At 43.0% G+C, this 17,916-nt stretch overlaps 1 protein-coding gene across 2 annotated transcripts in view; it reads left to right on the top strand.

Annotated features, from left to right (window-relative positions):
• MFAP2 (microfibril associated protein 2) overlaps positions 1 to 17,916 on the top strand; it is a 233,586-nt gene that overhangs the window by 108,776 nt on the left and 106,894 nt on the right. The window lies entirely within an intron of this gene.

Raw genomic sequence — 17,916 nt, 5'->3', positions numbered from 1 at the left:
GACTGAGCGCTGTCCAGATCGGGTTTGCAGATGAAAAACATGTATGTATGCATCTATATGTGTGATTGCAATGGTATGGCGCTGTAAGAGCACATATGAATGACAGTGTGTATGTATGCGTTTTCAGGTCAATGAGTGAGTGCAGGAATGCTGCATGAACGCTTGTGCTACGGTGTATTCCGTGAAGTGGGCCGATGATGTATTAGGGGCAAGGGGTAGTTTGTGCAGCACCTGCCAGTCGGGACATATTTTATTACTGTGGCATGACATTGTTTACTGGGCATCAAGAATAAACTTACAATTATCTGTGTTCCTACATGGCCATGCTGGCCTACATTGGTGCAGCCAGTCTGACCATGTTTTAAACATGCCCAGGCTGGCTGCCCTAATGTAGGCCAGAATGGTCATGTAAGAACACTTTCTTACTGTTGATGGCATTTTTGTGGGCATCTATAGTAAACATAATGAGTGTTTGCGTGTACTTTCTTACATTAGCATGGAATGTATTACTGAACATAAAGGCTAATGCCAGCATGATGAATGTGTTGCATCGTTACACTGGACTACATTCGTACAACCTGTCTGGACTTGTTTTAAGCATGTCCAAATTGGCTCTACCAATGTAGGCGGTATGGCCACTTAAGAACAATTTCCTTCTGTGGCATGGTACTGGGCATTACTAGTAAAGCCAACATGATAAGTGTTCTTATGTGGCTATACTGCCCTACATTGCTGCAGCCAGTCTAGACATTTTTTCCAATTGTGGCTGGCATTTGATGTAAGGGCACAGCCAGCATGAACATGATTTCATACTGGCATATATTTTGGGCAAAGGCATCATGCAAATGCATTGGAAAATGCTTCTGTGCATGGTTTGTGGCTTGCATTTATTGATTTTTTTAAAACTGATTACAAACTGACTTTTAGCTATTTTTTCCCAGAAAGTATGCTAAAAATGCACCATTTTATCCCATTATTTCAAAAAGTTTCTCTCAAAGCACACCGGTGCATGTTTACTCGATTTGTATGCCCCTCAAATTAAAACATTAACCAGTCGCCACTGGGTGCAAGTCAAGGTGGGGAGCACCTAAGAAAGATTTAGGTAATGGTTTCAAAGCACAGATAGAGTGTGAAAACGGATAAAAAGAATGGCTGGAAATAGATGGTGTATGGGGAGGAATATAATGGGCCTCATTACGAGGTTGGAGGTAGCCTTGCCGGTTCTACCGGCAAGGCTACCCCCAAACTCGGATCCGGCACCCGCGAAAGGGGAATCACCGGGCCATTCCGACCTCGGTGGACCCGGCAATTCCCCTTGCGCGGTTGCCAGAGCCGGTACATCCCCATTCCCATTCGAGCCCCCATACAGCTGAATAGGAATGGGGAGGATGGTAGCAACGGTACCGTTTATATCGGTACAGTTGCTACCATCATGTTCTGCCCGCGGGTGCTGGTACGGCCACCTGGTCAGACCAGGTGGCTTCAAGGTCACACGCAAGCAGAAGTCCTAGTATGGTGGTACGGTAGCAACAGTGCCGGTAGCGATACCGGCACCGTTGTTACCATACCGCCAAACTCCTAATGAGGCCCAATGTGTTGTTATGTTTGTTGATAGTAATGTGGAACAAACACAGTTAATCATCCGAAGGTACAGCTAATAGAAGGAGAACCTGTGATCACAGAGGGACTTGGTGAGACACGTCCTTGTTGGCTGGGAGAAGTCATGGAGCAGAGTGAGGAAAGTGCCAGGACCTCACACAGTTCATGGAGAGGCCATTCACTGCTCCAGACTGTGACATGTAGGATTGTGTGGTTTCGGATTGACACAGGAATTAAAAAAGAACTTCCATTCTTTCCTTAATCAATCCATACACCCTATAGAGCTAAAGAGAGGATTAGGGAGAGCTGGAGAATGGACAGGTACACATTCCTTATTTTTAGGTGCTATGGGCTTTTTGGAGGGCAAAGGAGGCGGGCGTATTGTAAGAGGTTCTCCCAAGCTGTGAAGGGACAGGCCCTGGCCCTCTCCTAGCCACAGCAGACCCGGCCTAGACTCGTGGCCCATCACCTGAGTCTAGGCTTACCAGGTGGCTGCTCCGGTGAATGCCCAGATGGCTGCTCCTATGGGGGCATGGCTTGGCCGCTCTAGCAAATGCTGAGTGAGATGGCTGCTCTTATATGTGCCCAGTTGTATTGGCACGACAAGGGCTTTACTATTAGAATCAGAATCACTGGACTAAGCACTTAAAAATTACACCAAAAGATACATGCATTTTAGGTTTCTTATAATGCATCCGATTGCCGCCTTTAACAGCTATTAATTCCCTGCATCCAGGGTTTCACTCCCGCCACTAAACACTTATTTAAGTCAAAGTGGTGCCAAGAACCCAACTTCCATCTCTTGTTCGTTTCCTCCCCTGTCCCCATACACTATTCCTAGGTTAACCACAGCCGCATTCCACACCCCACTCCCTTTCCTCTCTCTGTCTGGGTTCCCTCATTTGAACAAGACTATTTAATACTTCCCACATGTCTGAACGTGCAAATGGAAGAAATGCGCTCTGGCTTCTGGCCCTGCCTCAGCACCAACAACCCCCACCACTTGAGTAAGTGCCTACGTGCACACATACCCCAGTCCATTCTAGAGTTGGTAGCCAGTCCTGGTTTTTACTTTGAATTTTGAACTGCACGCATCTTTGGATGAATTATGCAGGGCTGGCTGGCTGGCTGACAGAGGGGCACAGATCACGTCACCTGTTAGATTGCATAACCTGGGACAAGGGCCGGCTGTGATCCAAAGAGGCTCATTATAAGTTTGGGGGCCTCATTGCGAGTTTATGTGGTATCTGGTGAGTAAATCTGCCCAGATATCACCAAACTGTATTACCATTACTGCCACTTGGTCCGCTGGTATTATTGCCGGATTACACGTGGTGGTGGCAATGAAAATCCCCATTTTTTGGAGTCCATAGGAATCAATGGGGCATTTTCAGTGGAATTACTGCAGCAGTAATTCTGCTGTGATAATTCCATCAAAATTTGGTGGAAAGCTTGTGAATCCTCCAAATTTTCGCCCAACCTATAGTTGGGCGGTAATACAGCGGTATATGGTAATGCTGCTGCATTTAACCTGCACCACACAAATTGTAATGAGGCTCACGTATGTTTTAATAGTACAATAAATCCTGTGTTTCATTTTCGAAGCTCTTCATTTACACCTGTTTTTGTGTGGAGGTATTTACCTCCGCATGAAAGCGGTACTGCATGTGATATTATCTTATGCAGTGATCTGTAGTCTTACGGGACTCCAAAGTGGGGAATAATTGAAGAGTCTGCATTACTCAGAATCATGCAGACTCTTCACATTAGGGCATCCGGTAATAGTAATTCTGCTTGGCTGTATTTGCAGAGGAAATACCACCAACGTGGTAATCGGCCCAATGGGTGGGGGTAAAGGGATAGAGATTTAATTCCCTGTAGGACGGGATAATACTGATATGATATGATATGGCATTTATAACGCGCCTATACACAAGTGTTTCAAGGCGCAACGAGGCAAGGGAGGAGGAACAGAGGGAAGACAAAGACAGCGATCTTACTAGGCCAGGTGACTTTGAGATCACGCAAGTGCAGGGGACGGGGAAGAGGTTAAGTGTGGGGGGGCAGTGCAATTCATAGTATCAACAGTCGAGGAATAAATAAAACAATAGGTAAGAGTGCGGTCAGCTAGTGGCAAGTGCAGGAATAAGTGCAGGCATCAAGTGTCAAGAGCTGGCGGGGACTGTAGGGATACAAAAATAGCCCCTAAATGCAGGGGTTGCCTAAGAGACAGTGCAGGTGTGCAGCTGGCGGGGGCGGGGGTGGGCAAGGGACCTGGGCCTGAGATGAGAGGGTTGACATAATGAGGTATATTGACTCCACTACTGGATGTTGCGCGGTATATCAGCAGGTTAAAGAGTCTTTTGCTCCTAGGACAGCAGGATGCAAGTTGTGGCACAGGGATACACAGCCTTTCCCCTTCAGGACTGAACGATTAGTGGAGGTGGTACAGTGATATAGGAAGTGTTACCGCTATGGTTTGATTATGCAGGGTTAAGCGGCACAAGGATTCAGAGGCTGTTGCTCTACGACTGGGTGATTCTGGGGCTGGCCCAGTCTAGGTAGTCTGTCCCCAGCAGTTCTGGTTGATACAGGGCGTGGCATAGCCAGTATGTTTTCTGCCATAATGGATGACACAGGGTGTGGCACACCCAGACTGTTTCCTGCCATAATGGATGATTTAGGGAGTGTTACAGGGGTGCAGAGCCTGTCACCTCTAGTACTGTATCATGCAAGGTGTGGTACAAGGGAGTGGAGTATGTCACCTGTAACACTGAATTCCTCATGAATGAACCAAGGATAAAGACACCAGAAAACCTGTCTTGGCTACCACCTAGGGGTGAAATGGAGCATATTAAAGCACATTGGGTCGGTAAAATTAGTTAAAACTGCCAACTAGTTTCTCTGGCTCCCCTCTACTCCCCTGGTTTGATGCATGCAGTGATGCATGTATGGTAGCAGTACGCGGTTTCTTTTGGCACTAGCATGTATTTTATGGAAAATTAATGTAGAAATCTCACAGTAAAATGAACATTTGGTTTTGTAAATGGGTAGTGCCGAGCAAGATAAATAGTCAAGCTAGTATAACCTTGGTAATGATGCAATTGAATTGATTCAGTGTACCAATTTTGTTATGGTTTCTTGAATTTAAATGAATTTTAGTGTTGGGTGCTGGCCGAAAACTTACAAGGGGAAGAATGTATATTTAGAAAATGTAATGTGATTGATTCAAATGAAATGCAACTTCCATCACTCTTTCTTAGACATATGTTAGTAGAAAATATTGTTTTTTCTGTAGTGATGTTGTAAAAGTTTTAAAATGTATGAAGAAACTATAAACAACTTTTTAATAAAAATAAAAAAGGCAAGGTTTTTGGGACTAGAGGCAGAGTCGACCACTGGAGGACAACATGTGACAAAGAAGATAGAAAGAGACACCAGCAGCACCCCCCTGGACCACAAAGTGCCCAATGAAGCCGTGCAGCTGTGGTGACCCCCCTTTCGTTTCGACTAGGACGACCCCCAAGGGATGACTTCCTCCCTTGGGCTAATGGAACCAACCAGTCTTGCGACAAGCTTTATTCTGGCGTAACCCCCGACTTACTGTGACTTTCCAAGGCTACAGAATACCAATGTCTGGGGACCACAGACCATCATCGAGTGCATTGTCTTCGGAATTGCAAATCTGACCAAAACGTTGTGGGCATCCAGAGGACCCTACAGAAGCAGGAAATATTTATCCAGTGTGCCCTCACCAGGATCCAGGACCGAGAGATCAAGTAACTTCCAACCACAGCTGTTCATTCTTCTTTGGCGCTGAGAAAAAGGCACCAAAACCACAAAAGGCTGCTCAATCAAGGAGAATCCATTGCTGCAGAACCCCTCTCTCTCTCTCGAGTGTTGCCACAGAAGCCCAAAAGACATTCTCCCTTTCGTCGGCACAACAGAGGACCAGGAACAAGGGTCTGCTACACTGCAACAGGAAGGCATACAGCTGGAACACATTCTTCAGTTCACAGGTACTGTGGGGCTTGGGGTACATCTACCTTTTGCCATTTGTGGTGCGTCCTAGCTTGGGGAGTACTATTTTAAACCCCTTTTAGTTGACCTCAACTCACCTGCACTGGCCTCCCAGCTTGTGCTTCTTCAAGGTGGCTCTTCTTGAGCCTGTGTGATTGTTCTACTGAACTACTGACTATTTTAAAAGCATTGTTCTAAGAAGATTTCATCAGAACTTTGAACTGGCCCATTCACTTTGGCTGTCCTGGCTCCCTAAAGGCCCCCACCTGAACCTATTGGCTTTGGCAGTGTCTGTTCCCTTACAGGTTTTAATTGTTGAAAACTATTATTGCTGGAATAAAAGACTTTCGTAATATAGGGGTTTTTTTGCCCTCTTTTTTGATGAGGGGAGCCTAAGTCATGAGGGAATTCAGAGATATTTGAAAAAACAGGCACTTAGGCTACCCCATCTGCTGAACACCCAGAGTACATATAACACAATTATATTTTATTCATGTGAGTTTAAAAATAGCATAACAAAGCTATCATCCATAACCTTTTCCTAGCCCGTAAATGACGGGTTATGCATTGTTTAGGGGATCTCAAAAACAATCTCAGGCATTGATTCTTTGCATGTGTGTACCAGAGGATCTTCGATATTTCTATATTTGATATTTGATATAGTGTGGACCACTGCATCGAGTTTACAATGCATTATGATACCAAAAATGTGGACTTCCTAGATCTCAACATCCTCAGAGCAGAAGATGGAACGATCACAACCACACTGTATCGCAAACTAACGGACATGAACACATTATTACAATTCACAAATTTCCATCCACAAGCCCTGAAAGAAAATTTACCCTTTGGACAGTTCCTGAGGATAAGAAGGAATTGCTCCTCCTTGCCGGAATACTACCATCATGGCAAAGACCTAGAAAACCGACTGCAAAATAGGGCAATTATCAGAAAAGCTTGCAAAACGGCAAGAAATCGGAACAGGATAGATTGCTTGACCAAACAGACGAGAACAGAGCACAGACAAAATTACCTGCGTCACCACCTTCTCACCAGTCAGCAATGCACTTAGAAAAACGATCCTGACAAACTGGCACCTGTTACAGACAGATACTTTTGCACCAACAACGCCACGTTTCGCCTTCAAGAGAAATAGAAGTCTCAAAGATCATCTGGTACACACATACCCCATAGAGAAATCTAGAACAACAGCCCAAACCACTCTTTCGCATCTTCTGCCAGTAGTCAGACACTACCGCTGTGGTAAGTGCTCAGTTTGCCATCTCACACAAGACCAGAAAGAGGTATGCTTAAATGGCATTATTTGGAAATACAGAACCTTCTCAAATTGCCTCACCAAATGGTGTGTGTATATGATCAAATGTCCATACAACTTGCTACACATCGGAAAGAGCAAACGCGAAGTGAGGCAAAGGATTTGTGAGCACAGGTCCTGCTTAAAAAACAAAATAGAGGACAAACCAATGGTGGCCCATTTTACAAAAAAGAAACACAAACATACGGAATTGAGATGGTGTGTGATCCAAACCATAGAAGCCAAAGCCAGGGGGGAGACAGAGATTTAGAACTAAGGAAACTAGAACGAAAATGGATACACTGTTTAGATACAGTGAAGAACGGTCTAAATGTGTCCATCGAGTGGAACTTGTTTTTCTGAAAAGTAGCCAGCAATGTAAAACATTTGATATATCTATTGGAAATACTATCAGTGTTCCAAAGCTATGCGTTTCATATATGTCACTAGATCATGTGTCCAATGTAAACATTTTTGAGATATCAATTTGGAATACTATCATGGTCCCAAGTTTTATTTAGAACTGTGCCCTTGTTGATGTTAATAATACAATATGTCATCTGCTCTCCCAATATGTTCAAGGAAGAGACATTGCACCACCCAAACTCGCACAGATAATACTACGTGCAGTGCAGGATGGAAACCCACCCACATTGACCAATCATTACTGCCGTATTTAGGTCTCCCTCACATCTGAGCCGAGACACTACCCCCATGTCCCAATACGAAGACACTGATCGCAAGCGCATGTGCGCCAGACAGCTGGTCGCGCACACCCCAGTGACGCGCACTGAAATAGTCTAGACGCGTGCGCGTAGCTGCAGACACTGCCACATCCACAGCGAACTGCAGCTACAAACGCACACAGGTAAGCGTCAGTTTAGATTCCATAGCGGTTACTCGCCCGCACGGCATTGTCACTGCCTCGCATAGAAGGGAGCACTCTCTATTACCACGAAGAGGCCCCAGAACCCAAGCCACCTACCTTGTGCCAGAAACACCATTTAGTGTCGACTAGACAGATGTGCAGTCAACCCGACCACATTCTAAAGTCACCCAATGTACTAACCCACACTGCAAAGGATTGTATGCAAAGAATCAATGCCGGAGATTGTTTTTGAGATCCCCTAAACAATGCATAACCCGTCATTTACGGGCTAGGAAAAGGTTATGGATGATAGCTTTGTTATGCTATTTTTAAACTCACATGAATAAAATATATAGTTGTGTTATATGTACTTTGGGTGTTCTCTGATGTACAAACCACTTGTAGGGATATGTTAAAAAGTGTGCTGGATCCACAACCGGCCAGGGTTCAGCAGATGGGGTAGCCTAAATCCCTGGAATAAAAGACTGCCTGCATCCCTCTGGGAAAATCTAACTGTTATATTACTTACAAAGTATGTTCTGATTTGACTTCAACTTTTCCCTCCTTGAAATTCAATATTGTAATGGTGATCACAAATCAGTGCTAATACTGACTTCAAATGACGTCACCCAGTATGCTGGAATATGATTAGCCTAAGAAAAGTATACTCACCTACTTTATTGCTCTTGTTGAACTGATTCCTAACCTTTATATAAATGTTTCTATTAGTAGCTACTTTTTAAAGCGTGCCTAATTATCCTTGTGTATATATAAATACATATTTATACTATAACTTTAAGTGTGTAAGAGTTTACTTGGATGCCTGTATTTACTGATTTCATTGTACATCTCTACAGCTCACATTACCCCTCTTAAAATAGGCCTGCCTGCTCAGTCACTCTACCAACTTGTGTACTACAGGCCTATAAAAAGGTGGGTTACTGAATACCAAGAGATAAGTCTTGTAAAGTCCCACACCAGTTGGACTCTACAAAGTCTTACCTAACAGAAACCAATCATCTAAATCCATGGAGTGCGAAGTCCCCCATAGCTCTTCCCCTACTTTTCAATAGTTATGTCAAGTTGATATGAACATTCTATGCACACATAAACTCCACATCCACACCCATAACAATGTCACACAAGTCTACCTGAGTGTTACAGGCAAACAAGTGCAATTCGGAATGGTTTCCAACAGACTCAAAACTAAGTGGATGGGGCAAAACGACCTCCAGCTCGATGTTGCAAATACTGAACTCCTAGTCTATAGCCTGCATCACCTACTTAAACAAAGCTTTCTATGCCTTTCCCACCTTCTTTTGAGAGATAGTCCTGATATAAACATAGGATACATTGCAAACATGTTTTCAAATAAAAAGCCTGAAAAATATTGTAACTACATACCAACAGACAACTACCCTATGGTTGTAGGAGCCCTTGTAACCTTAAAGCAGGTCTGCTGCAATGCCCTACACACAAGGATTCCCATCCTTTCAAAACAAAAGGCTATGCAAAGTCCACACCAGCACTGGTAGGCTCATATTTTGCTTCAGGCAAGGTCAACCAGTCGCCCACCAACTCAAAAGCACACATTGATCCACAGTGCAGAAAAAAACCTTCTCCAAAATCATGTGCGTTGCACAAATATTCCAGGAATACTCTGCACGGTACTACCTAGTAGCAAAGATCTCACAGTACGCACTCACGAGGCATAAGACTCGCCCCCCAACCTGATGTCTTTCTAAGCAAAGCTCAAGAACCTAATAAGTTCTAATAATATGTTCTAATAAGACACCTGGGAGGAACCACATTGGAATCTGCCAAACGTTCTAAAAACAGTTACTATGCACTTAGTGCTCTACAAATAAACCAATATAAGCATAAACCCAACTTCGGGTTATTCAGCATAGAGCAAACATACGAATGTAAGTTTCTGGGGCTTGTGAATCTGTTTAGATTCACTTGCAATGCAGTCTGCCATCTAGTGGCTGGCTCGAAGCTTTACATATTTTTTCGAATTCGAAAAACTGCCTTGATGGCGGTGTTCCTGTCACACTATTCCTATCCTACGTGTACAGGGACCCGCAAGCCTTCACGCGTCAACATCCTCAGATTGTTTTTTCCAACCATCGGTGTGCAGCAAATTCGATACAGAGTGAACTTTTTGGCACCATTTCGACACGAGACCAGCATATTCGAAGCTGAGTCTAACACGGGTGATGCTGAAGGAGAGTGTCCGCTACAGCATCGAGGCAAACTATAGGGAGAGCGGACAAATAGAACTCTTAGAATGTCTATTACCCTCCCCTTCCATGCACTAAGGCTGTGTTGAAACCTCAATAGCCTAATGGTGAATACACAGTTTAAAATTTGCCCAGAGTGCAATTTGAAATTGTCTACCTCGAGATCACACTGAAGAATGCTGCCGATGTGCCACAAATTCATACCAGGACACTAAGGGAACACAGGCAGAAACATTGGACAACATATGCCATACAGTCATAGTCAGCGCAAGACATGTCCATATCAGAATGTTCGGAACTCGAGGTCAAGGTTTCAGATGCATGGGTCAGAGTCGAGCCCGAGCCGCCAAACTAAGAGGGGCCTCAGGGAAAGGCCTCACAGCTGATCCCCAGCTCCAACGGCTCGTCGAAACGAGGTATGGAAAAGTCCCCTGGCGATGGAAATCCTGCAAAACACAAACAAGTTAGAAGTTGAGAAAGAAGCTTTGAGAGGTCCTCCTCGACCCAACAAACGCAATGACACATCTACACCACAAACATCGAGCGTGGTAGGTCTCAACACTTAAAAAGAAAGACTTACCACACAAAAGAGCAAGCAAAAGGGAACCCCCAAACGAACCTCAAACCCAACACCCCAGTCAAAAACACCCAGACAGGGTTACATTGCAGGCGCTACAACACTTTCAGTAAAAATGCAGAGAAAGGCATTAATGCACATCTCAGAAGAGGATTGAGAGGGTGAGGGAAGGGGTAGTGTCGGCAACGAAAATCTTGACGCCGAAATACAAACTCTGCAGATTTCAATTTCAACACCATCTGAGGGGACACCTCAATGTCTAAAAGAATGGTCCATGGAGGATTTTAGAGAGACTATGTCTAAGATTCATTCCTTCATGGAAGACCACAAAAAGAGCAGAAAAAGAAAAAGACTACACTGCCTGAGGAGGAAATACCATCAAAGAAGGCTAGACTTCATGGGCAGGTTATTTCTCAGGAATGTACATAGTCTGCCCATGACTTCCAGGAGGACACAGACAACTCAAACCTACACATAGACCCCCAGCACTATGTAGGTCCTGACAATTATGCTATGCCCTCCCCATGTGAGCAAGAGCCACCTGTGTCGTCATCCCTTACTGAAGACACGTTTCTATACACATATCTAATTGCCAGAGTAGCTCAGCGATTTGGAATACTTACTAAGGAGCCAGATGAAGACGTTGACTTCGTAGAGGACATCCTCGAAGAAAAGAAATAAGTATGTATTTGCATTCTTCTACTGGCATCAATTAAAAAGAGAATTAACCCTTCATTATTAAAGCCAGTCACCACTAGGGAAGTGAACACAACAGTGGAGAAAAAGTATAAACCCTCACCCAATGATCCCATGTACTTCAGAGGACAATCAATCCTGGACTCTTTAGTAGTGGCTACTGCCTGCAAAAGGGTTAGCTTAACAATGGCAGTCATTGAATAGCCCCTAGACAGGGAGGGCAGGTGAATATACGCTCTCAGCAAAAAGGCAGCCACCTAAGCAGCCTTTTTTAAGAAACTCACATATAAGGTAGCTTTTCTTATAGTGGTTACACAAAGAGTATGCAAATTACAGCCATCCTCGGTTACAGAGCCCTTTGCATCCATTCATAAGCACAAAGTGGACTTAAGAACACATCCTCAGTTCATCAAAGTATATTTAAAAATGTCATGTCAAGTAATCCCTCGAACTACCTTGCTTCTTCCCCAACCCACAGACTAGAGGGGAACAAGCCTTGCGTATAATTAATGTACGTATAGCAGTAATGTTGTACCTTTAATCGAACAAAGCAAGTCAATTCTTTGTATCATTCTCAGAAAGCTTAGACGGGGACCTCATAACTAAGGCCACTATCTCAAGATGGATTGCCAAATGCATTAAAGTGTGCTATTCAGTAGCATATACGACTTTACCATTTATACTAGATCTGTTCCCGATTCTCACCCACCACTTGCTTCTGGTACTGCTTGCTAATTTATGCATAGCATGTGAATCTAAGCAAATTCACAAGCTGCAAAGACAAACATTATTTACAAGAAATCATCTTTCTTGGCTTGTATCTGCTTAGAATCACATGGGCCCACCCAACCTCCCTGATGGGAGAAGCTGAACAGTGGGTACAAACAACCGTCATCCATTACATAATCAAAAATATGTTCATGGCACGAAAATAAAGAATCGGAAGACGTTGATGCGTGAAGGAGTGTGGGTCCCTGAACTGGGAAACCCACCAGAACCATTGAAAATGGTCTAAAATCTCGGAATTATAATGGAAAATTAACTAACACTAGAACTATAAGTCTATGCAGTAGTTAAGAAATACTTCTTCCACTTACACTGAATCAAGAGGCTACTCACCTTCCCACACAGAACACTCGCTATCATCTCTCTTGTCATGTCAAGAGTAGACTACGCCAACGACATCTTTCTTGGAATGCCAGAATACCTTATGAGAAAACTACAGCGAATACACAACACAGCAGCAAGACTACTTCTCAAACTCACTAAGAGAGAACACATCACATTAGCACTGGCAACACTATTACATGAGCTACAGTCAAAAAACAAATCTGAACACTCTGCATAACACACAAAGCAATCCACGGCCAAGGAGCAGAATTCATACAGGGAGTAATCAGCATATACAAACCAACACGAACACTAAGGTCCAGTAACACCATTCGCCTTGAACCGAAACAATACGCAAAGCACACATTCGGGGATCAGCATTCTCCTGCATAGCGGTGAGACTTCGGAACTTGCTCCCAAAGGAAATATGAACAACAGAAGATCACCTAAAAATTAAGACAACTGTTACAAAAATGGCTCTTTAGCTCACAAGCTAAAGAAAAACACTAGCAAAGGAAAACATGCCAACGAAACACAATTAGAAACTCTGAAACTGGATCACCCAGAGAAATATAATACTGACCCCAAACCCTGAAGAATAAGATCAACCCAACAGATCAACCCAACCCACAGAAAAAAAACTGCTGATTAACCCTACTAAAAACTCTCCAATACTCTGCAAAGCCATCCCCCACACTGAAGAGAGCAGACACATACCTCTGCTGCAAAAATCAAAAACACTGCCAACTACAAGCACTCTACTGACTACCCACAACACCCAAGACACACATAAACCACCGATACACAACCATGCACCAAACACCACACAATGTCGATCAACTAACAATAAACCAGCATACAGTGACCGTTTTTTTCCAAACTGAAGCTACCATCAAGGCTCTCTTGCACTTTTCCCTCTCAGCCCCAATAACTAACCCATCCCAACCACCTTCCTTTTCAAATCTGGTTGGGCATCTGGAGACCATGAAAATCGTAGCGGTGCACTGTATAAATCACAATAGCCTGACATAAAATAGTGTTACAGGAATGCCCCTGTCGATGCCCAGTTATCCATATTAAAAACATATGTAAAACTCTGGACTAACCACAAGAGGGCAGACAATGCATTGCATGTGAATCTAATCAGAAAAAAGCCACAGAAAGACTATTACTGGGTAAGTAATATTTGTCATATATATATAGGCTCACTTAACCTTTACCTGCAAGTTACGCAGTCAATTTGAAGGTTTAATTGAACATTCTGATCAGGGGCTTAAAGTACTGTATACTCCAAGCCTAAGTTAAATCCGGCTCTTGTTCTCTAGGACTGAGGTGATGTTGTCGAACAGTTATGCATATTTTGAGGCCGGCAGAAAAGGCAGCATGGCGTAGCAGTAAGTAAAGAAGGAAATGGGCAATAACAGTGTGCTGCATTAGTATAAGGAGGCAGGGCCCATTATTTCTACATTCTGACCATGGGTAATGGCAGTGTGCTCTGCAAAGGAGGACATTTCATTGTTAGGACGGTTTTTCTGAATTCCAACTAAGGGCTTAGTAAAACCAATCAACTGAGGTAGTACACAACTCCACTCTTGCTATAAGGGTGTACCACCTGAGTTCAGGGTAGCGTAGATAGAGCAGCCAGGCTTATTTTAGGAGGGAGAAAGGGCTGTAGAATGAGTACTCATGAAATTGTAATACAAATGCTCCAGTATGTATTGTAAACATAAATGGTTTATTTAAATACAAGTAGGCCCAGATAAATCTTGGGGGGATAAGTACTATCACAGATCATATAAACACACTATAGAAAAAATACAACACTATCCTTGAAGGTACACAGAGCAAAGCATATAACCTAATTTGGAACACCTAACAGGAGTTCTAGGGAAGTCAAAACCAATAGTTACTTTTAGATTACTTTCAGGAATACCAGGGTAGTAGACCCTATCAGTTGTAATGTGACGCTCAGCAAGAAATCACATAGTAAGATCAATTGGACATCCAGAAGGGGGCTGAAGACAAACATATGGGAAGACCTAGAAAGTGGTGTAGAGATGAAAGAGCAAAGAGGAAGTTGGAGGAGTTAAGAAGGATCAGGCATGCTGGAAGCATGAAAGGAGAGAGTTAAGGAAGTGGAGACATAATGAAAAAAAGAGTACAGGAGAACCTACAGAGTTGTTTAGATGGCAAGCCTCATGTTGGAATGTTTGCGGTCTGTCTCAATACCGCCCTGTTCTGATATGACTGGCTGGGAAGCTTGGCCTGTCCACCCTGCTCCCCCAATGCCCCCCCCCATGGAAACTCTGGTGCTCATCCTGGTGGTGACCAGTCCTAGCTTCTGCTGTCATTCTAACATAGCTTGCAGGGGCGAACATAAGGCCTGACAACCGGGCAAGTGATTACCTCTAGAAGACAAGGATGATAAACAGAGGAACTAAGTCTAAAGAGAAGGTAGCCCTGTTTGGATGCTCAAACCCCTAATACTGTGAATGATTGGAAAGACTATCTGCTGTCGATTGGGGCCCCTGGATTGAGGTTTTTGAAACCCAGAGACTGTGTAGAAACCAGAAACTTTTTTTTATATCTAGAGACTGTGTTGATTCCCAGAGTCTTTATTTGACCCCAGAGCAAAGGTATCCAGCTGTTGAGTTATACGTAGCCATTGGTTGGCCCACCCAGGGTAAAAGGGGAGAGCTAGTTCCTGAAAATGGGCATGGGTTTGTAAAGTGTGTAATTAAATTAAATGGAGTTATTAATTCCCCCACCAAACCTTTATTTTGACTTATTTCTGAGTCTGTCTGGCGTTTGATCCCACTTGGCTTCATGGCAACCCCCTATATGGTGATTTGACCAGAATCCATCCAATCAGGGCGAGGCGTGTTTTGGATGGAAAATGAAGGGTCTCGCAACTAAATTGCACATCAATGACAATTTACATGGCAGTGGTAAACGAATTGAATTAGTGGTCACTGAGTGCTAACTTGTTATATGTATACTATACAGAGACAATGTGAACTTTATACACCGGTGTATTGTGTATATTAATTTGATTAGCAATACTGAATGTTTCTCCCACCATGCATTCTTGTGGCCACTCATTTGTCTGCTCCGCTTTGGTCACTTATTGAAGAGGGGAAGTAATCTGGGTTCCAATTTGTTTCATCAACACCTGTTATTTTGTGTACATTTACTACAACTTTTTTTTATTTTTACATGCATTCATGTTTTTCTTCTAAGGGTGGTCGCCCTCATACCCTCCTTGTCTCCACCTGCATGCACGTGCCACACACATATGCACCAACACGCAGACACATCTTTTTTGGTTGTGCAAACTATACAATGTACAGGTTTTGATGACACCACTGATTACCCGTTTTTTTTAACGGATGTGATGTTCTCATCACCGCAATCATGAACGCTGTCATTGCGTTACTTGCTTTCCAATCATTTAGGGAAAGTCTGCAGCTCTTTTTGATTGTTATTTCCTTGACTCCAGTATTGCCATTTGGGTATTCGTTTTACTATCCACTGCTCTTCAGCCATCTTCACTGTCTTTTTAAAGTTGTCCGATTAGAGGCACATCCTCTAAATGGACAACTGTTGTCATTTGCCAAACAGGGCTGAGGCAATCAACTGGACTTGTACTGCATTGCAAACTTTCCATGCTGCGTGCATCCTTCTGCATACAAAACAATGCATTGCAAAAGTATACACACATCGTGGAATTGTGTTATTGCATGCACTGTGTGGCAGGAGAAGCACAGATGGCATGACCTCTGGGAAACAAACGTGAGCAAATCTGGAGAAACATGGAGCATCTCTGAGATGCCCTTAAGAAAATCTTTGTGAATGGAACTGTGCACGTGAGTATCCCAGAGAAGCTCTGGGCATTTCCAGAGTTGCTCCAGTTTTAAGCTTTTTGAAATATGTACAAGGTTTCAATTGCAAATCAATGATGCCCATGGGGACCTGCTCATTTGCTCGAGTGGATACATTTTTTAATCAGCTCCCACATATTTAGCACTGTTATTTTGTCAGTCACATAGTGGGGCTGTTTATACACAGTGGGGAAAGAGGGTGTCTGCCACTGAGGGTACAAGAGTGAACACACAAGTAGATATCCCAAGATTACAAGGAACTGGTGCTTTTCTGACTTGAAGTGAAGAACATTAACTCCTCCTGGCCTGACTCTGGTGTGAGGTTCCTTGCATAAATTCCAAGCAGCCCCAATGTCATGTGTGGCACCTTGTATCGATATGAGTAGCGGGCACCACTGTAGTCCTGTAGGAATTTATGTAGGAATTAAGTTCAATTGGTCACAAATAATCTATGGTGTCTGCCATTATCCTGATATGCACAATGCCAGGAATATCAATAAAAAGAAAAACTGGTGAGAAAACTCATCAGTAATGGCGATTACCCTCGTAGTCATAACTACTGCAATCTAAAACACATTACGTGATGTGTTCAAAACACTTTAAAATCTAAGCAATAACAATGATGCAATAAGTCAATAAAAAGAATTCAACTAAACATACATCCAGGTGGCACTCTTTAATGACAATCTTCACTATGTCAGAAGAAACAGAGACTGTAGCCGATGCATTTCGGACAGCTCGTCCATCCTCAGGGTCATCTTTACAAACAACACAAAAAAATAAAAAATGAAAGCTAAAATACACGTATGTGACATTTAACATTAACATGTGTAGACATGCAAATGTACCTAATGTCTCATACACGACGTTAGGAAGTTGATCATTCACACCAGCTCTGCCTGCCATTCCAATCACCACCAAAGGATCTATTTAAAAATAATTCAAAGATTACAGAGCTGTCTGCCATATAGAAATGATCTGAAAAGTAAATTCATATTAACAAGTAATTTAGGAATCCCTCGGTGTTGCTGTTTGTGTACAATCGACAAACTAAAGTTCTGTTTTTAAAACAATGAAAAACATGTTCCATCATTAAAACGAAACATCAATTGTTCCACAATTCTTAATTTCAAAATACCTGGAATGTAGTTCTTTTGGCAGAGTCTATTGAAATGTGAAGCATAAGTATTTATTTGAATTGTTCGTTTGTAACACGCGTAATACCAACAAGTGGTTTCTAAGCATATGATCGGGAATCGAACCTGTGTTGCACTGCATTGTCTTGCTTCCAGGAAAAACTTGTTGCCCCTTAGCTATCCTTCCTCCCCAAAAGTACTATGCAAGTGTAAGTAAAGTATGATAAATATACTTCCAGGTCAAGGAAAATATCCAATTCTCATAAATAAAGAGAGAACATGTTCTCATTACTGATAACACATCTCTCTGGGACATCCTTTTCCAGCACCAATTCTCTTATAACGAGCGAGCTGTAACAAACGGTGTTGCTGTGCCGCTTACTTGTATATAACTCATGTGGTATAATGAAGATGGCAGCAATGTATGACATCATTCAACATGATTACGTCATGCAGCGTATAATGTAAGTC

Source organism: Ambystoma mexicanum, chromosome 8 (genome assembly GCF_040938575.1).
Source record: "Ambystoma mexicanum isolate Mex_15411 chromosome 8, UKY_AmexF1_1, whole genome shotgun sequence".
In the NCBI taxonomy this organism is placed as follows: domain Eukaryota; kingdom Metazoa; phylum Chordata; class Amphibia; order Caudata; family Ambystomatidae; genus Ambystoma; species Ambystoma mexicanum.
The sequence above is the reverse complement of the archived record's forward strand: the minus strand, read 5'-3'. Positions and strand labels throughout refer to the sequence as shown.